This window comes from Arachis hypogaea, chromosome 13, assembly GCF_003086295.3.
Source record: "Arachis hypogaea cultivar Tifrunner chromosome 13, arahy.Tifrunner.gnm2.J5K5, whole genome shotgun sequence".
Classification (NCBI taxonomy): Eukaryota; Viridiplantae; Streptophyta; class Magnoliopsida; order Fabales; family Fabaceae; genus Arachis; species Arachis hypogaea.
Window position 1 is genome coordinate 126,049,142 of NC_092048.1, and position 22,008 is coordinate 126,071,149.

Here is a 22,008-nt window from a genome sequence, read left to right on the forward strand (position 1 = left end):
ATAGCTAAAGAAGAGGAAGTGGTTGAAGATTTAGGAGATGCGGAACCTCCATGGGAAATTTAAATCATATAACCTCCTTCCAAGACGTTTGAATTTGATGTTGAAGAGGGTGTACAACCTCCAAGGCATATCATGGTTGAAGACTTGGAAGAGGTTGGTCAAGAGATGGAGATTAAAGGAGAAGAAGCACAGCCTCCCATGCCCTTGGTGAGCAATGAAGAAGAGATTGAATTGGAAGAAAGCTACCAAGAGGAAGAGGTTGATATTGAAGAAACTTGCAAAGAGGTAGAAGTTGTCAGAGAAAAGCTCAACGGAGTGGAGCTTGCAAATTCGTTAGAAATACCTCCCCCTAAGATTCCATCATCCTTCACAACATTCAAGTGGGTAAAATTCATATCCCTTAGCTTTCTAATTCCACTTGAATATGGGCTACTGGAGACGGATGGTCAACTTAGAGCTCTTTGTGGCATTAAGAGTAAGAGGAAGATGGTTAGTGGTTGGAGTTGTCAATACAAGGGTTGGTGTAAAGCTCAACTGAATGGGTCTAGGAAGTTGTTTGGCCACTTTAGTGAGAATTCAGATTGCTTGCTACCCGGATGAAATCATAATTATCAACAAGAAGACGGGTGCAAAAACAAGATTTGGGATCTCGGAGGCCATTGGAAGTCCAAGCATTGGTGGCAGTTTCAGGATGAGTTCAAGCGCAAGCCGCCATGACAAGGAGCTCACCAGATGTCCAACTTAAGGACTTTAACTAAAAGTGCTAGGTGGGAGACAACCCACCATGGTATAATCGTTCCTTTTTCATTTTTTATTTAGTTTTATTTGTTTTTGAATTTTATTTTATTTCATTGAACCTGAAATTATTCATAACATCTGCATACTGCATTTTGCATTTTTCATAAAAAAAACAATAAACAAAAAAAAAGAAGAAGAAAAGAAAAGTACGCACGCGACGCGGCAGCATCGCTGACGCGTCCGCGTCACCAGTGCGTTTTGAAGAAAAGAGAATTGGACAGAGAGTCACGCGAGAGCGTGGCTGACGCATCCGCGTCATGTGGGAAAATGCCTCCCACGCGTCCGCGTCACCCATGCGAACGCGTGGCTCTGTAAAATCGACGTAAAAGAGTGTAAGGCAGTAAGTTGGGCTGGAATGAGGATGGAACCATGCTAGAAGCACAAGCCCTACCACGCGAACGCGTGCCCCACGCGTCCACATCATTTTTAAAAGAAAGGCCATCCACGCCATCACATCAACCACGCGACCGCGTCACCCAAAAATTTGGCAAAAAGAGTTTCGAACAGAGAGTTGCGCGAACGCGAGGCTACACTCGTGCCAATCGCACAAATCAGGTCACGCGATCGCGTGACATACGCATCCGCGTCACCTGACCTTATCGCGCACCACGCGACTGCGTCACTCACGCGTCCGCGTCGCCTGCGTCGCACAACTTATCCAGATCAGCGCCAATTATCCTATCTTTTCTTTTCTAGCCCTAATTTCTTCTATCTTTTCTTCTTTCCTCTTTCTTTCTTACTTTATCTCTTTCACTTCTCATTCTTTTTCACCTTCATTCTATTTTACTTAATTTATTTGCATACTTTCATTCATTGCATTTTAATTTAGTGTATATTTTTACTTTCTTTTCTAAATTTATTACTTTTTTGTTGGTGTTGAATTTTCTTATTTAACTGTTGCATCTTCTCTTGTATTATTTTGGGTGCTTAGTGACTTGTTTTATTCTAGTTAGATAATATTATCAATGCCAATCTTTTATACCTGTATTACTTTTGCATTGACATGAATTTATATTATCTCTCCTTACCCACACTCTCTTCCCTATTGTTGCAAACTTTTGCACTCTTGATTTGCCATGTACTTCTACTGTTTTCTCACTTGCATGTTGTAGCTACCATGTAATTGAGACCCTCATTATTTGGCATTAACCCAACCATATTTTATTTGTCTTCTTATCTTTATTTCTGGGTTACTGTTCTTCTTTTTCTCTTCTTTCAGGCTAGCCACCGAAGATGGAAAAAGGAAAAAACTTCTAAAAGGAGAGACAAACAAGTCCATCTGCACAATTCTTGAAGAAAAGCATCAGTTGAAACAACCCATCCACCTGCACATCTCAGCATGCACCAAGGACGGTGCAATCTTTAAGTGTGGGGAGGTCGATACCGATCTCCGTGGGTTAGTACCTTTCTGTCTCAACACCAATGTTTAAATTTTCTTTGTTAAATTAGTTGTTGCATTTGCATGTTTAATTGCATGTTTGTTTGATTTTATGCATTTAGTCACTATTTGGTTAAAGTAATAAATTTATTTTTAGGACTCTATTTTTGAAAAATTTTACTAATTTAAATTAAAAAAAATTTTTATGTTAAAACTTGTTTGAAGTTGTATTTGGAACATGGTTTTTGAGCTAAAGAACACACAACCTTTGAGATTTTGAGCTTATTTACATGGTTACATTATTTAACCATAAATTTTTATTCTTGTGTGTTTTCTTCTCTATAATTGCAATATTTGCTTTGTTCCATTCTATATGTCCATTATTTAGTGTATTTACATGCTTGCATATGATTGAGGCCATTATTTGTTATTAGCTCACTTATCCCAAATAAGCATACCTTTTACATCACCCTTGTTAGCCACTTTGAACTTTTTAACCCCCTTCTATTTCATAACCACATTACTAGCCTTAAGCAGAAAAACAAAATAAAAATCTCAAGTTGAATCCTTGGTTAGTTTAAGATAGATATTGTGTATAATTTAAGTGTGGGAAATTTTATGGGAACATGAGATGATATGAAAAAGTAGGGAATTAAATTGAATAAGTTATTTGAAAATTTGGGAAGCATGCTCATATGAAATCAAAATAATTAAATTACCATGTGCATTGAAAAAAAAAATTAAGTAATTAAATAAGGGGATACAAAAAAAAAGGATAAGAAAAGAAAAGAGAAGAAAAATAATATTACCCCAAATGCAAAATAAAAAGAATCAATGCACATGGGACAAAATTCAAAAATAAGTTTGATACTTGAGCATGAAATACAAAAGTGGAAAAAAATTTGGGTAGCTAGGTAAAGTATTTTAAATTATATAAAGTATGTATATGTTAGGTGAGATCTTAGATTAATCAAGGATTCACTTTATAAAGCTCACTTGGCCATACATATATTCTTACCTTTACCTCAGCCCCATTACAACCCTAAAAAGACCTCATGATGTTTGCATTGATATGCTAAATATTTATTGATTGGTTAGATGAAGAACAAAGTTTTAGAAAGCATGACTAGAGAAGAGTAGAGTGAATTACCCTATACACTTGAGAGACTAGAGTGATATACACTACCAGTGAGGGTTCAATGCTTGATTATATGTTCACTGCTTTTATGAGCTATCTTCTCACAAGTTTACTTGTCTTTTATTATATGATTTGAATTAGTGAAATCTGATTTATGTTTGTCTTGAAGAGCTTATTTACTTTTAACCAAGTAGGTAGAAATATTTTGCATGTAGTTGAATTCATACAGATAGGTTGCATTTCATACATTCTACCATTCCTCTTCACTCTCTTATGGCTTCTCTTGAGCTTAGCATGAGGACATGCTAATGTTTAAGTGTGGAGAGGTTGATAAACCACTATTTCATGGTTTATCTTGTGCTCAATTGAGTGGTTTTTATTAACTCTTTACCCACTTATTCATACTATTTGCATGGTTTTACATTTGCCTTCCTAATTATGTGCTTTGATTGAAAACATGCTTCTTTGGCCTTAAGTTCCCTATGTTTAATCCTCTCTTATTACCATTCGATGCCTTGATATGTGTGTTAAGTGATTTCAGAGATTACAGGGCAAGAATGGCTCAGAGGATGGAAAGGAAGCATGCAAAAGTGGAAGGAATACAAGAAGTTGGAGAAATTGCTAAGCTGTCCAGCCTAACCTCTTCGCACTAAAATGGTCATAACTTGAGCTACAGAGGTCCAAATGATGCAGTTCCAGTTACGTTGGAAAGCTAACATCCAGGGCTTCGATTTGATATATAATTTTCTATAGCTTCCCCGAAGCCAGGTGATGAGCGGATAATTTATACGCTTTTTGGCATTATTTTTAGTATGTTTTTAGTAGAATCTAGTTACTTTTAGGGATGTTTTCATTAGTTTTTATGTTAAATTCACATTTTTGGACTTTACTATAAGTTTGTGTGTTTTTCTGTGATTTCAGGTATTTTCTGGCTGAAATTGAGGGACTTGAGCAAAAATCAGATTCAGAGGTTGAAGAAGGACTGCTGATGCTGTTGGATTCTGACCTCCCTGCACTCAAAATGGATTTTCTGGAGCTAAAGAACTCGAAATGGTGCGCTTCCAATTGCGTTGGAAAGTAGACATCCAGGGCTTTCCAGCAATGTATAATAGTCTATACTTTGGCCAGGTTTAGACGACGAAAACTGGCATTCAACGCTAACTCTCTGCCCAAATCTGGCGTCCAGCGCCAGAAAATGATCCAAAACCAGAGTTGAACGCCCAAACTGGCACAAAAACTGGCGTTCAACTCTAAGAAGGACCTCTACACGTGCAACACTCAAGCTCAGCCCAAGCACACACCAAGTGGGCCCCGGAAGTAGATTTATGCATCAATTACTTACTCATGTAAACCCTAGTAGCTAGTTTATTATAAATAGGACCTTTTACTATTGTATTAGACGTCTTTTTAACCATCTTTGGATGCCTGGTTCTTAGATCAGAGGGGCTGGCCATTCGGCCATGCCTGGACCTTTCACTTATGTATTTTTGACGGTAGAGTTTTTACATTCCATAGATTGAGGTGTGGAGCTCTGCTGTTCCTCAAAGATTAATGCAAAGTACTACTATTTTCTATTCAATTCATCTTATTTCGCTTCTAAGATATTCATTTGCACTTCAACCTGAATGTGATGAACGTGACAATCATCATCATTCCCTATGAACGCGTGCCTGACAACCACTTCCGTTCTACCTTCGACTGAATGAGTATCTCTTAGATCTCCTAACCAGAATCTTCGTGGCGTAAGCTAGAATGATGGCGGCATTCAAGAGAATCCGGAAGGTCTAAACCTTGTCTTTGGTATTCCAAGTAGGATTCAATGAATGAATGACTGTGACGAGCTCCAAACTCGCGATTGCGGGGCGTTAGTGACAGACGCAAAAGGATTGTAAATCCTATTCCAGCATGATCGAGAACCGACAGATGAATAGCCGTGCCGTGACAGGGTGCGTTGACGATTTTCACTGAGAGGATAAGATGAAGCCATTGACAAGGGTGATGCCTCCAGACGATTAGCCGTGCCGTGACAGGGCATTGGATCATTTTCCCGAGAGATGACCGAAAGTAGCCATTGACAATGGTGATGTATCACATAAAGCCAGCCATGGAAAGGAGTAAGACTGATTGGATGAAGATAGCAGGAAAGCAGAGATTCAGAGGAACGAAAGCATCTCTATTCGCTTATCTGAAATTCTCACCAATGAATTACATAAGTATTTCTATCCTTTATTATTTATCTTTTAATTATCTAATCCAATCACATTTAACCCTACCTGACTGAGATTTGCAAGGTGACCATAGCTTGCTTCATACCAACAATCTCCGTGGGATTCGACCCTTACTCACGTAAGGTATTACTTGGACGACCCAGTGCACTTGCTGGTTAGTTACACGGAGTTGTGAACCATGGTCTTGGCATCATGTTTTTGGCGCCATTTCCAGGGAAAGAAAGAGAAATGAATTTTACATAATTAAAGTGTAATCACGATTCCGCGTACCAAGTTTTTGGCGCCGTTGCCGGGGAAAGAAAGAGCAATGAATTTTACATAATTAAAGTGTAATCACGATTCCGCGTACCAAGTTTTTGGCGCCGTTGCCGGGGATTGTTCGAGTTTGGACAACTGACGGTTCATCTTGTTGCTCAGATTAGGTAATTTTCTTTATATTTTATTTTCAAAAATTTTTCAAAAATCTTTCAAAATTTTCTCACCTGTTTTCAAAAAAAAAAAAAAAGAAAAAGAAAAAATATGTTTTCAAAAATAAATTATTCTATGGCTACAGAATTTTTAAGAATGAATTCTAGTGTTTCATGAAGCATGTTGAAGCCTATCTGGCTGTAAAGCCATACCCAAACTGCTTTGGGATTGGCCTTCAACTAATCACCTCAGTGGAGTCATGCCCAATCCTTCTGGATAGGATATGTCAGGCTTGTCATGTCTGAATTACACTCATATTTTTATTAAAGCTTGGCTGGCTATTAAGCCATGCCTGACCCTTTGATTGGAGCTTTAAGACTAACATGACAAGATTCCTGGAATTCATATTAAAGATTTTGAAATCCTTATTTTTGTTTTTCAAATAATTTTCGAAAAAAAATATTCAAAAAAAGAAAAAAAATTAGAAAATCATAAAAATAAAAAATATTTCATGTTTCTTGTCTGAGTCTTGAGTCATGTTATAAGTTTGGTGTCAATTGCATATTCATCTTGCATTTTTTTCGAATATTCATGCATTCATAGTGTTCTTCATGATCTTCAAGTTGTTCTGGGTAAGTCTTCTTGTTTGATCTTGATGAATTTTTGTTTTGTGTTGTATGGTGTTTTTCATATGCATTCTTGAATTCTTAGTGCCTAAGCATTAAAGATTTCTAAGTTTGGTGTCTTGCATGTTTTCTTTGCATTAAAAGTTTTTCAAAATTGTGTCTATGATGTTCATCTTGACATTCATAGTGTTCTTGCTGTTCATCTTGACATTCATAGCATTCTTGCATGCATCACATGTTTTGATCTAAAAATTTCATGCATTGCATCTCTTTAGTGTTTTTCTCTCTCATCATAAAAAAATTCAAAAAAACAAAAAAAATATCTTTCCTTTTTTTTCTCATCAAATTCGAAAATTTGAAGTTGACTTTTTCAAAAAATTTTAAAATCAAGTTGTTTCTTATGAGTCAAATCAAATTTTCAATTTGAAAATCTTATCTTTTTCAAAATCTTTTTCAAAAATCAAATCTTTTTCAAAATTCTTAGTTATTTTCGAAAATTCCAAAAATATTTTTCAAAAATCTTTTTCTTATTTTTATATCAAATTTTTGAAAATAACATCACCAATTAATGTTTTGATTCAAAAATTTCAAGTTTGTTACTTGCTTGTTAAGAAAGGTTCAAACTTTGAGTTCTAGAATCATATCTTGTGATTTCTTGTGAATCAAGTCATTAATTGTGATTTTAAAAATCAAATCTTTTTCAAAACTAATTTCTATCATATCTTTTCAAAAATATCTTACCTTTTTCAAAAATGTGATTTCAAAATATCTTTTCTAACCTCCTAACTTCTTATCTTTTCAAAATTTGTTTCAACTAACTAACTAACTTTTTGTTTGTTTCTTAACTTTTTCAAAACTACCTAACTAACTCTCTCTCTCTAATTTTTGAAAATATCTTCCCTCTTTTTCAAAAATTTCTTTTTTAATTAACTAATTATTTTTATTTTTACTTTTGATTTTAAAATTTTCGAAAATTACTAACATTTTTCAAAAACCATTTTCGAAAATCACTAACTCTTTTTCAAAAATATTTTTCGAAAATTCTCCCTCTCCCATCTTATTCTATTTATTTATTCATCTACTAACATCTCATCTCACATCTCAACCCTCCTCACAGTTATGTTTCTTCCATTATATTACATTCTTTGTCTCTCTCTCTTCTTCTACTCACACAGGGATCCCTATACTGTGGTATAAAGGATCTCTATTATTATTATTATTATTTTTCTGTGCCTTCTTCTTTGTCATATGAGCAGGAGCAAGGATAAGAACATTCTTGTGGAAGCAGATCCAGAACCTGAAAGGACTCTGAAGAGAAAATTAAGAGAAGCTAAATTACAACAATCCAGAGATAACCTTTCAGAAATTTTCGAACAGGAAGAGGAGATGGCAGCCAAAAATAATAATAATGTAAGGAAGATGCTTGGTGACTTTACTGCACCTAATTCCAATTTACATGGAAGAAGCATCTCCATTCCTGCCATCGGAGCAAACAACTTTGAGCTGAAACCTCAATTAGTTTCTTTGATGCAGCAGAACTGCAAGTTTCATGGACTTCCATCTGAAGATCCTTTTCAGTTCTTAACTGAATTCTTGCAAATATGTGATACTGTTAAGACTAATGGAGTAGATCCCGAAGTCTACAGGCTCATGCTTTTCCCTTTTGCTGTAAGAGACAGAGCTAGATTATGGTTGGATTCTCAACCCAAAGACAGCCTGAATTCTTGGGATAAGCTGGTCACGGCTTTCTTAGCCAAGTACTTTCCTCCTCAAAAGCTGAGCAAGCTTAGAGCTGATGTTCAAACCTTCAGACAGAAAGATGGTGAATCCCTCTATGAAGCTTGGGAAAGATACAAACAGCTGACCAAAAAGTGTCCTTCTGACATGCTTTCAGAATGGACCATCCTGAATATATTCTATGATGGTTTATCTGAGCTATCAAAGATGTCACTAGACACTTCTGCAGGTGGATCCATTCACCTAAAGAAAATGCCTGCAGAAGCTCAAGAACTCATTGACATGGTTGCTAATAACCAGTTCATGTACACTTCTGAAAGGAATCCTGTGAGCAATGGGACGCCTATGAAGAAGGGAGTTCTTGAAGTTGATACTCTGAATGCCATATTGGCTCAGAATAAAATATTGACTCAACAAGTCAATATGATTTCCCAGAGTCTGAATGGAATGCAAGCTGCATCCAACAGTACTCAAGAGGCATCTTCTGAAGAAGAAGCTTATGATCCTGAGAACCCTGCAATAGCAGAGGTGAATTACTTAGGTGAACCTTATGGAAACACCTATAACTCATCATGGAGAAATCATCCAAATTTCTCATGGAAGGATCAAAAGCCTCAACAAGGATTTAATAATGGTGGAAGAAACAGGTTTAGCAATAGCAAGCCTTTTCCATCATCCACTCAACAACAGACAGAGAATTCTGAGCAGAACCCATCTAGCTTAGCAAACTTAGTCTCTGATCTATCTAAGGCCACTGTGAGTTTCATGAATGAAACAAGGTCTTCCATTAGAAATTTGGAAGCACAAGTGGGCCAGTTGAGTAAAAGAATCACTGAAATCCCTCCTAGTACTCTCCCAAGCAATACAGAAGAGAATCCAAAAGGAGAGTGCAAGGCCATTGACATAACCAAAATGGCCGAACCCAATGAAGGAGAGGAGGACGTGAATCCCAAGGAGGAAGACCTCCTGGGACGTCCAGTGATCAATAAGGAGCTTCCCTCTGAGGAACCAAAGGACTCTGAGGCTCATCTAGAGACCATAGAGATTCCATTGAACCTCCTTATGCCCTTCATGAGCTCTGATGAGTATTCCTCTTCTGAAGAGAATGAGGATGTTACTGAAGAGCAAACTGCCAAGTTTCTTGGTGCAATCATGAAGCTGAATGCCAAATTATTTGGCATTGATACTTGGGAAGTTGAACCTCCCTTGTTCATCAATGAACTAAGTGATCTGGATCAACTGACATTGCCTCGGAAAAGACAGGATCCTGGAAAGTTCATAATACCCTGTACCATAGGCACCATGATCTTTAAGGCTCTGTGTGACCTTGGTTCAGGAATAAACCTCATGCCCCTCTCTGTAATAGAGAAACTGGGAATCTATGGGTGCAAGCTGCTAAAATCTCATTAGAGATGGCAGACAGTTCAAGAAAACAGGCTTATGGACAAGTAGAGGACGTGTTAGTAAAGGTTGAAGGCCTTTACATCCCTGCTGATTTCATAGTCCTGGATACTGGAAAGGAAGAGGATGAATCCATCATCCTAGGAAGACCCTTCCTGGCCACAGCAAGAGCTGTGATTGATGTTGACAGAGGTGAAATAGTCCTTCAATGGAATGAGGACTCCCTTGTGTTTAAAACTCAAGGATCTCCCTCTGCAACCATGGAGAGGAAGCAGAAAAAGCTTCTCTCAAAGCAGAGTCAACCAGAGCCCCCACAGTCAAACTCTAAGTTTGGTGTTGGGAGGCCACAACCAAACTCTAAGTTTGGTGTTGAACTCCCATATCCAAACTCTAAGTTTGGTGTTGGAGAGTTTCAACAATGCTCTGAACATCTGTAAGGCTCCATGAGAGCCCACTGTCAAGCTATTGACATTAAAGAAGCGCTTGTTGGGAGGCAACCCAATGTTTATTTATCTAATTTTTATTTTCATTATTTTTCATGTCTTTATAGGTTCATGATCATGTGGAGTCACAAAATAAATAGAAAAATTGAAAACAGAATCAAAAACAGCAGAAGAAAAATCACACCCTGGAGGAGCATCTGTCTGGCGTTCAGCGCCAGAACAGAGCATGGTTCTGGCGCTGAACGCCCAAAATGGGCAGCTTCTGGGCGCTGAACGCCAGAACAGGCATGGTTCTGGCGTTCAACGCCAGAAATGGCACACAAATGGGCGTTGAACGCCCAAAATGGCCACCAACCTGGCGCTGAACGCCCAGAGTTGTGTGCAAAGGAATTTTTACATGCCTAATGGGTGCAGGGATGTAAATCCTTGAACACCTCAGGATCTGTGGACCCCACAGGATCCACTCAAGATCTGTGGACCCCACAGGATCCCCACCTATCTCCACTCACTTCTTCTCACCACTCTCTTTCACACAACCCCATAAACACTCTTCCCCAAAAATCCTTCACCAATCACCTTAAACTCTCTTCCCCATCACCTCTTCACCACTCACATCCATCCACTCTTCCCCATAAACCTACCTCATAAACTCCACCTACCTTCAAAAATTCAAAACCAATTTCCCACCCAAACCCACCCATATGGCCGAAACCTTTCCCCCTCCCTTCCCTATATAAAGCCCTCCATTCTTCATCAAATTCACACAACACACCCCTCTACACCCTTCTTGGCTGAAACACTTCCCACTCTCCCTCTCCTCCATTTCTTCTTCTTCTTCATCTATTCTTTCTTTTATTGCTTGAGGACGAGCAAAATTCTAAGTTTGGTGTGGTAAAAGCATAAGGTTTTTGTTTTTCCATTACCATTGATGGCACCTAAGACCGGAGAATCCTCTAGAAAGGGGAAAGGGAAGACAAAAGCTTCCACATCCGAGTCATGGGAGATGGAAAGGTTCATCTCCAAAGCCCATCAAGACCACTTCTATGATGTTGTGGCCAAGAAGAAGGTGATCCCTGAGGTCCCTTTCAAACTCAAAAGAAATGAGTATCCGGAGATCCGACATGAAATTCAAAGAAGAGGTTGGGAAGTTCTAACAAATCCCATCCAACAAGTCGGCATCCTAATGGTTCAAGAGTTCTATGTTAATGCATGGATCACCAAGAACCATGATCAAAGTAAGAACCCGGATCCAAAGAACTATGTTACAATGGTTCGGGGGAAATACTTGGATTTTAGTCCGGAAAATGTGAGGTTGGCGTTCAACTTGCCAAACATGGAAGAGAACACACGCCCCTACACAAGGAGAGTCAACTTTGATCAAAGGTTGGACCAAGTCCTTATGGACATATGTGTAGAAGGAGCTCAATGGAAGATTGACTCCAAAGGCAAGCCGGTTCAACTAAGAAGATTGGACCTCAAGCTTGTGGCTAGAGGATGGTTGGAGTTCATTCAATGCTCAATCATTCCCACTAGCAACCGGTCTGAAGTTACTATAGACCGGGCCATCATGATCCATAGCATCATGACTGGAGAAGAGGTGGAACTTCATGAGATTATACCTCAAGAACTCTACAAGGTGGCTGACAAGTCCTCCACTATGGCAAGGTTGGCCTTTCCTCACCTCATCTGCCACCTCTGCAATTTGGCTGGGATTGACATAGAGGGAGATATCCTCATTAAAGAGGACAAGCCCATCACTAAGAAGAAGATGGAGCAAGCAAGAGAGCCCATTCATGGAGCTTAAGAGGCGTATGAAGCTCATCACCATGAGATCCCGGAAATGCCTCAAATGCACTTTCCTCCACAAAACTATTGGGAGCAAATCAACACCTCCCTAGGAGAATTGAGTTCCAATATGGGACAACTAAGGGTGGAACATCAAGAGCACTCCATCATCCTTCATGAAATAAGAGAAGATCAAAAAGCAATGAGGGAGGAGCAACAAAGACAAGGAAGAGACATAGAAGAGCTCAAGGACATCATTGGTTCCTCAAGAAGGAAACGCCACCATCACTAAGGTGGATTCATTCCTTGTTCTTATTTCTTCTGTTTTTCGTTTTCTATGTTATGTGCTTATCTGTGTTTGTGTCTTCATTACATGATCATTAGTAGTTAGTAACTATGTCTTAAAAGTTATGAATGTCCTATGAATCCATCACCTCTCTTAAATGAAAAATGTTTTAATTCAAAAGAACAAGAAGTACATGAGTTTCAAATTTATCCTTGAACTTAGTTTAATTATATTGATGTGGTGACAATGCTTCTTGTTTTCTGAATGTATGCTTGAACAGTGCATATGTCTTTTGAAGTTGTTGTTTAAGAATGTTAAATATGTTGGCTCTTGAAAGAATGATGACTAGGAGACATGTTATTTGATAATCTGAAAAATCATAAAAATGATTCTTGAAGCAAGAAAAAGCAGCAAAGAACAAAGCTTGCAGAAAAAAAAAAGAAAAAAAAATAGGCGAAAAAAAATAGAAAGAAAAAGAAAAAGCAAGCAGAAAAAGCCAAAGCTCTTAAAACCAAGAGGCAAGAGCAAAAAGCCAATAACCCTTAAAACCAAAAGGCAAGGGAAATAAAAAGGATCCCAAGGCTTTGAGCATCAGTGGATAGGAGGGCCTAAAAGGAATAAAATCCTGGTCTAAGCGGCTAAACCAAGCTGTCCCTAACCATGTGCTTGTGGCGTGTAGGTGTCAAGTGAAAACTTGAGACTGAGCGGTTAAAGTCAAGGTCCAAAGCAAAAGAAGAGTGTGCTTAAGAACCCTGGACACCTCTAATTGGGGACTTTAGCAAAGCTGAGTCACAATCTGAAAAGGTTCACCCAATTATGTGTTTGTGGCATTTATGTATCCGGTGGTAATACTGGAAAACAAAGTGCTTAGGGCCACGGCCAAGACTCATAAAATAGCTGTGTTCAAGAATCATCATACTGAACTAGGAGAGTCAATAACACCATTTGAACTCTGAGTTCCTATAGATGCCAATCATTCCGAACCTCAATGGATAAAGTGAGATGCCAAAACTATTCAAGAGGCAAAAAGCTATAAGTCCCGCTCATTTGATTGAAGCTATGTTTCATTGATAGTTTGGAATTTATAGTATATTCTCTTCTTTTTATCCTATTTGATTTTCAGTTGCTTGGGGACAAGCAACAATTTAAGTTTGGTGTTGTGATGAGCGGATAATTTATACGCTTTTTGGCATTATTTTTAGTATGTTTTTAGTAGAATCTAGTTACTTTTAGGGATGTTTTCATTAGTTTTTATGTTAAATTCACATTTCTGGACTTTACTATGAGTTTGTGTGTTTTTCTGTGATTTCAGGTATTTTCTGGCTGAAATTGAGGGACTTGAGCAAAAATCAGATTCAGAGGTTGAAGAAGGACTACTGATGCTGTTGGATTCTGACCTCCCTGCACTCAAAATGGATTTTCTGGAGCTACAAAACTCGAAATGGCGCGCATCTAATTGCGTTGGAAAGTAGACATCCAGGGCTTTCCAGAAATGTATAATAGTCCATACTTTGGCCAAGTTTAGATGACGCAAACTGGCGTTCAACGCCAGCTCTCTGCCCAAATCTGGCGTCCAGCGCCAGAAAATGGTCCAAAACCAGAGTTGAACGCCCAAAGTGGCACAAAAACTGGCGTTCAACTCCAAGAAGGACCTCTACACGTGCAACACTCAAGCTCAGCCCAAGCACACACCAAGTGGGCCCCGGAAGTGGATTTATGCATCAATTACTTACTCATGTAAACCCTAATAGCTAGTTTATTATAAATAGGACCTTTTACTATTGTATTAGACGTCTTTTTAACCATCTTTGGATGCCTGGTTCTTAGATCAGAGGGGCTGGCCATTCGGCCATGCCTGGACCTTCCACTTATGTATTTTTGACGGTAGAGTTTCTACACTCCATAGATTAAGGTGTGGAGCTCTGCTGTTCCTCAAAGATTAATGCAAAGTACTACTATTTTCTATTCAATTCATCTTATTTCGCTTCTAAGATATTCATTCGCACTTCAACCTGAATGTGATGAACGTGACAATCATCATCATTCCCTATGAACGTGTGCCTGACAACCACTTCCGTTCTACCTTCGACTGAATGAGTATCTCTTAGATCTCCTAACCAGAATCTACGTGGCGTAAGCTAGAATGATGGCGGCATTCAAGAGAATCCGGAAGGTCTAAACCTTGTCTGTGGTATTCCAAGTAGGATTCAATGAATAAATGACTGTGACGAGCTCCAAACTCGCGATTGCGGGGCGTTAGTGACAGACGCAAAAGGATTGTAAATCCTATTCCAGCATGATCGAGAACCGACAGATGAATAGCCGTGCCGTGACAGGGTGCGTTGACCATTTTCACTGAGAGGATAAGATGAAGCCATTGACAAGGGTGATGCCTCCAGACGATTAGCCGTGCCGTGACAGGGCATTGGATCATTTTCCCGAGAGATGACCGAAAGTAGCCATTGACAATGGTGATGTATCACATAAAGCCAGCCATGGAAAGGAGTAAGACTGATTGGATGAAGATAGCAGGAAAGCAGAGGTTCAGAGGAACGAAAGCATCTCTATTCGCTTATCTGAAATTCTCACCAATGAATTACATAAGTATTTCTATCCTTTATTATTTATCTTTTAATTATCTAATCCAATCACATTTAACCCTACCTGACTGAGATTTGCAAGGTGACCATAGCTTGCTTCATACCAACAATCTCCGTGGGATTCGACCCTTACTCACGTAAGGTATTACTTGGACGACCCAGTGTACTTGCTGGTTAGTTACACGGAGTTGTGAACCATGGTCTTGGCATCATGTTTTTGGCGCCATTTCCAGGGAAAGAAAGAGCAATGAATTTTACATAATTAAAGTGTAATCACGATTCCGCGTACCAAGTTTTTGGCGCCGTTGCCGGGGAAAGAAAGAGCAATGAATTTTACATAATTAAAGTGTAATCACGATTCCGCGTACCACCAGGCAATGCAAATGCGTGGATCACGCGGACGCGTGACTTGGCAGAAACACAATCCACGCAAACGCGTGGACGATGCTTCCGCGTCACTTTCCCGCGACCTGTACGTACCAGAATACGCTGGGGGCAAATTCTGAGCTATTTTGACCCAGTTTTCGGCCCGAAAAAGATAGATTAGAGGCTATAAAGTGGGGGAATGCATCCATTCATAATCATCAACTCATTATTCACTTTTAATATTTTAGATGTAGTTTTTAGAGAGAGAGGTTCTCTCCTCTCTCTTAGGATTTAGTTTTAGGATTTAGGATTATTTCTTCTTCATTACAGGTTCAATGTTCCTTTAATTTATGTTTCTCTTTTACTTTTATATACTCTAATACTTTTATTTGTATTTGACTTATGTTGCCTAATTGGCTTATGAACCCTTCATGTTAGGATTTTCTTAACTAATAATTTGAGGTATTTCAGATCTAAGATTCTTATTTAGCTTTTTATATTATTGGCTTTAATTGATTAACTGGAAGCTCTTGAGTTATCAACTATCCGTGGTTGGTTGATATGTCGGCTAATTGACTGGTATTCCACTAACTCTAGTCTTTCCTTAGGAGTTGGCTAGGACTTGGGAATCTAACTAATTAGTCCACTTGACTTTCCTTTGCTTTAGGTTAACTAAGTGGGATTAACTTCTATTCTCATAGGAGTAACTAGAATAGGACTTCCGAATTTTCATACCTTGCCAAGAGTTTATTTTATAGTCATTTATTTATTTTACTTATCCTTTAAATTACTTGTTCCTTACTTTCAAAACCCCCAATTTACAAAACCCATAACCAATAATAAGAACACCTCCATGCAATTCCTTGAGAAAACGACCCGAGGTTTAAATACTTCGGTTATCAATTTTTAAGGGGTTTGTTACTTGTGACAACCAAAACATTTGTAAAAAAGGATGATTGCTTGGTTTAGAAACTATACTTGTAACGGGAATTTATTCTGAATTCTAGATCACGCAAAAGTTCTCTCTTCATCAATCCTTGCTAGGACTTTTCTTAGTTGTTATTTATTTCCTTGCTATTTACATTACTTGTTCCTTATTTCAAAACCCAAAAGATACTTTCCCATAACCAATAATAACTACACTTCCCTGCAATTCCTTGAGAGACGACCCGAGGTTTAATACTTCGGTTTATTTTTATTGGGTTTGCTTTAGTGACAAACAAATTAAATTTGATTGAGGTTTAATTGTCGGTTTAGAACTATACTTGCAACACGATTATTTATGTGAAATTCTTTACCGACGATTTTTTCCCCATCATCGCTCCTCCCGGCTTAGCCGAGGATCTAGCTCGTTTATCCCCGACATGTCATTGATATCGTAAACCAAGTTAATTCATGGAATTGATCATTTGGATTGTTTAATCTTGAGTCCTACATTATAGCATTATTGCCTTGCCTCTTTGATTAGAATGAACAATTGCAATTATACCATCTTGCACATGGAATTTAATGCATAAATGAAGAGTAAAAACAATGGCTCGGAAAGAGTTTAGGGAGGGTCTCCCTAGTATGATATTATATGGACTAATGCAATTAACTACTAAATATTGAATGTCTAAAGTCTTTGAATGAGGGTACTCCCCTAGGGTGGTTCGCACCCATACATAACCTGTTACTGGGACTCTTTCTCCGGAGAAGCCAACTGACTCTCCGGATGAAGGTTGGAGTGCTTTCTTATTTAACTGTATCTTCTTAAAGGTTGATAAAAACAATACATTAGTGCTGCTTCCAAGCTCCATGAGCACTTTTCGGATTGTCATCTCTCCATTCTATGATGTATACCAAGACAATGGATATGGTGGACCCTCTTATAGTTACCAACAAGCCCCAGTCCCACCATATGCCTATGAACTCCCTCCTCAACATAGCTTTGAACCACCATACTCACAAGCCCCCTTTCCACCATTCACCTCCATATGACCATAACCCTTATCCACCACACCAACTACCATACGAGCCATATGAACCATACCTAGAACCACCATCTCAATATACACCATCTCTATACCCTTATCAAGAAGAACCACCTCCGTATTATGAGCTTTTTCTCCCAACAAATGAACTCTCATATCCACCCCAAGCTCCCATAGATGATACCTTTAATGCTATTTACCAAGGGCAAAGAGAGCTTCATACCACACTTACCTCTACTCTCACCGGTCTTACCTCTACTCTCCAAGCTCTTATATTCCATGTGGATCCATCCTTTACTCCCAATACTCAATCTTCAAGCTCTGGTGCACTTACTTTTCACCCATATCCATCAATCCAAGAGCAACATGATCCCAATTACGCTATTGATATGGACCAAGAGAGAAGGGATCGTCTTAGGGACGTAATGAGTCGGGTTCATGCATCCATACTTCAAGAGAAGCAAGAGGAGGCCCAAAAAGTGGAGGTAGGAGAGACTCTTGAAGATGAAGGAATAGTTGAAGAATTAGGGGGGATTGAAGAAAGTTGTCAAGGGGTGGAAGTTATCAAGGAGGAGTTAGATTTTGTACTAGAGCAAGTGGAGAAAACCGAAATTATCGAAGAAGAGGAAGTAGTTGAGGACTTAGGAGATGCGAAACCTCCATGGGAATCTCAAGTCATAGAGCCTCCTTCCAAAACGTTTGAATTTGATGTTGAGGAGGGTGTACAACCTCCAAGGCATGTCATGGTTGAAGACTTGGAGGAGGTTGATCATGAGATGGATTCAATAATTGATGAGTTTTTATCAACAATTGAATCCTACCTTATTGGACTTAAAAGAAGAGGTCAATGTTGCAGAAGCTTGTCAAAAGGTGGAGATCATCAAAGAGGAGCCCAAGAGAGTGAAGCATACATTGGCAAGGCCGCGACTGGAGATACCTCCCCCCAAGCCATTACCATCCAACACAACATTCAAGTGGGTAAAATTCTTATTCTTAAACTCTACCTTCCCACTTGAATATGGTCTACTTGAAATAGATGGACAACTTAGAGCTATCTGCGCTTTTAAGAGTAAAAGGGAGATGGTTAGTGGTTGGCAACACCATCCTAGGCTCGTTATGGTTGGAAGCCCAAGGCCTAATTGCAAGGGTTGGTATAATTCTCAATTGATTGGGTCTTAAATGAGAATTCCAAGGCTAAACCACTCGGATGGAATCATGATGATCAACTTGAATATGGGTGTGGAAACAAGATTTGGGATCCGGGTATACAAGAGGATCAATTTTGGGAGCTCAAAGCTTGTGGAGAACTTCATCACAGCTTGGTGAATTTATTTGGAGATGTTAAAGCTTACTGGAAGTCCAAGCACTGGTGGGAGTTTTAAGATGAGTTTAAGCACAAGCCACCATGACAAGGAGCTCACCAAATGTCAAACTTAAGGACTTTAACTAAAAGTGCTAGGTGGGAGACACCCCACCATGGTAAATTATTTCTAGCTTCCCTTTTATTTATATTAGTAATAAGTTAGATTTTTATTTTTGTTTTTAGATATGTTTATTTCATTTAATTCATGGTTTAGTAGTCTAAAAAAAACTACGATCGACGCGTAAGCGTCGATGACGCGCACGCGTCACATGCGAGTTCGCAGTATTAATAAATTGAACAGAGAGTTGCAATGGAGACGCGCGGGAGGGGTGCCAGGCGCACAGGCCAACCCACACGTATGCATCCCCTACGTTTTTGCCAATCCACGTGTAAGCGTCAGCAACGCATATGCGTGGGGATGAAAATCAGCGTAAAGAGTGAATTGAACAGAGAGTTGCGCGGCCATGGTGCTGGAGTCACGCGAGTAGTCACGCGTACGCGTGACCAACGCTCATGCGTCAGAATGCATTTTTCGACATCCACGCACACGCGTGGGCGACGCTTACGCGTCGTATGGCCGTTTCCATTTTCACGCGCACGCGTGGCCTGCGCGCGCGCGTTGCGTTCTACTTTTCATTTCTTGCCTCTTTCTTCTCTCCTTTCTCCTTCTTTACTCCTCCTTTCTTACCTTCTTCTTCTTCATTTCTTTAACTCCTCATCCTTATTCTCTTTCATTCTATTTTCCTTATTGCATTTGCATACCTTCACTCATTGCATTTTAATTTTGTGCATGTTTTTTATATTCTTTTCTAAATTTGATATTTTTCTTCGGTGTTGAATTTTCTTGCTCAACTGTTAAATATCTCTTGCATTATTTTCGTACTTAATGACTTGTTTTATCCTAACTGGGTAATATTATTTAAGTCAATGCTAATCTTATATGATACTTATATTCCCTTGCATTGATATGAACTTATATTGTCTTTCATTACCCGCTATCTCTCCCCTATTGTTGCAATTTTTGCACTATTGATATGCCATTTGCTTCTATTGTTTTCTCACTTGCATGTTGTAGCTACCATGTAGTTGAGACTCTCATTATTTGGCATTCACCCAACCATATTTTATTTGTTTTCTATCTTTGTTTTTGGGTTACTTTTCTTCCCTTTTCTCTTCTTTCAGGATGGCCACCAGGAAGGGAACCAGAAGACGTTTACATGGGGCGACAGACAAGTTCCTACGCACATTTTTTGAAAAAAAAAAGCATCAATTGGAGCCACCCGTCCACCTGCACATCTTTGCATGCACCGAGGACGGTGAAATCTTTAAGTGTGGGGAGGTCGATACTGACTTCCGTGGGTTAGTTATTTTCTTCTCAACACCAATGTTTTATTTTATTTGTTAGTTCATTGTTGCATTTGCATGTTTGATTGCATGTTTGCTTGATTTTGTGCATATTTTACCACTACTTGGTTGAAGTGACGAATTCCTTTTCAAGAAACTATTTTATAGCATTTCACTAATTTGAATTAAAATTTTTGTTAAACTTGTTTGAAGAATTTTATTTTGGAACATGGTTTTAGAGCTCGAACACATAAAACCTGTGAGATTTTTGAGCTTATTTGATTGGTTGCATTTTATCAACCAATATTTTATTTTTGGTGTGTGTTTTTCTCTCTAAAATTGTGATCTTTGTCTTACTTAATTCTATATTTTCATTCTTTTATGTATGCATGCACTTACATGATTGAGGCCTTGTTTCACTGAGCTTACATACCCATATGGCCTTAACCTTTTCATTATCCTTTGTAAACCAATGTTGAGCCTTTTAACCCCATTTATTCTTTACTTTAACTCATCACTAACTCTAAGAGAAAAACAATAATGTCCTTAATTTGAATCCTTGGTTAGCTTAGACTAGTGAAAGTATTCATGATTTAAGTGTGGGGAAGTTGGGTTTGCCAATATTTGGTTTGAGAATTGGGTGTTGTATATTCTTGTGAAAATGTCCAAACAATAGTTGAGCATATATTCTTGCATTCAATAATCTAATCATATGCATTGAGAAAAAAAAAAGTAAATAATAAAAAGGGGACAAAATGCCCCAAAGTAAATGGCGTTAGCAATGCATATGAGTTGTACTCAAATTGGGATGCATGAATATGTGGCAAAACATAGTTAATGGATAGTTAGGTTTTATATTCTAATTACATGGATTGGCTTAAGTTAGGTAGAAAGTTTAAGTTAATTAAGGATTTAGATCTTAGTCCACTTGGCCAAATACAATCATACCTTGACTCTGACCCCATTACAACCCTCTTAAAAGACCTCTTGACCCTTATTTGTTGATTGGTAGAAGAAGAGCAAGCCTTAGAAAGCAAGGTTAGTAGAGAATTGAGAGAATCGAACCTTAAACACTTGAGTGATTAGAGTGTATACACTTCCGGTGAGGGCTCGATGCTCGATTATTTGTTCTCAGTTTTCATGAGCTATTTTCTTTTGCAAGTCTACTTGTACTTTATTTTGAGATTTGAATTAGTGGAATCCAGTTTATATTTATTCTTGGAGAATTTATTTACTTTTAAACTAAGTAGGAAAGAGCATTTTGCATTTAGTTGCATTCATATAGATATGTTGTATTTCATAAGTTTTACCATTCCTCTTCACTCCTTTATAGCTTCTCTTGAGCTTAGCATGAGGACATGCTAATGTTTAAGTGTGGGGAGATTGATAAACCCCATTTTTAAGGCTTATCTTGTGCTTAATTGAGTGAATTTTATCCACTAAACTCACACTTATTCATATAATTCGCATGTTTTACATTTTTCTTCTTAATTTTGTGCTATGATTGAAAACATGCTTCTTTGGCCTTAAATTTGCTAATTTTAATCCCCTCTTATTACCATTCGATGCCGTGATATGTTTGTTAAGTGTTTTCAGAGTTTATAGGGTAGGAATGGCTTAGAGGATGGAAAGGAAGCATGCAAAAGTGGAAGGAATACAAGAAATTGAAGGAATTGCTAAGTTGTCAATCCTGACCTCTTTGTACTAAATCGATCATAACTTGAGCTACAGAGGTCCAAATGAGGCGGTTCTAGTTGCGTTGGAAAGCTAACATCTTGGGCTTCAAAATGATATGCAATTTGCCATAGTTGCCATACAGTTAGGTGATGCGCACGCGTTGATCACGCGTACGCGTGACCTTGCGAAAGTTCAGCGACGCGTACGCGTAGGCGACACGTACGCGTGACAAAGCCACGTGTTGCACGTATCAGAAAATGCTGGGGGAAATTTCTAGGCTGTTTTTAGCCAAGTTCCAAACCCGAAAACACAGATTAGAGGCTGTAGAGTGGAGGAATCATTCATACAACATTTATTCACATAATTTTAGGTTTTAGATGTAGTTTTTAGAGGGAGAGGCTCTCTCCTCTCTCTAGGTTTTAGGTTTCTTAGTTTTAATTCTTCTCAATTTCAGATT

At 38.5% G+C, this 22,008-nt stretch overlaps 1 non-coding gene across 1 annotated transcript; it reads right to left on the reverse strand.

Moving 5' to 3' along the window:
* Positions 1-8,358: 8,358 nt before the first annotated feature.
* On the reverse strand, positions 8,359-8,466 carry LOC112738968 (small nucleolar RNA R71). Its single transcript, XR_003169913.1, has one exon. It is a non-coding gene; the product is annotated as a small nucleolar RNA R71 (small nucleolar RNA).
* Positions 8,467-22,008: the final 13,542 nt, after the last annotated feature.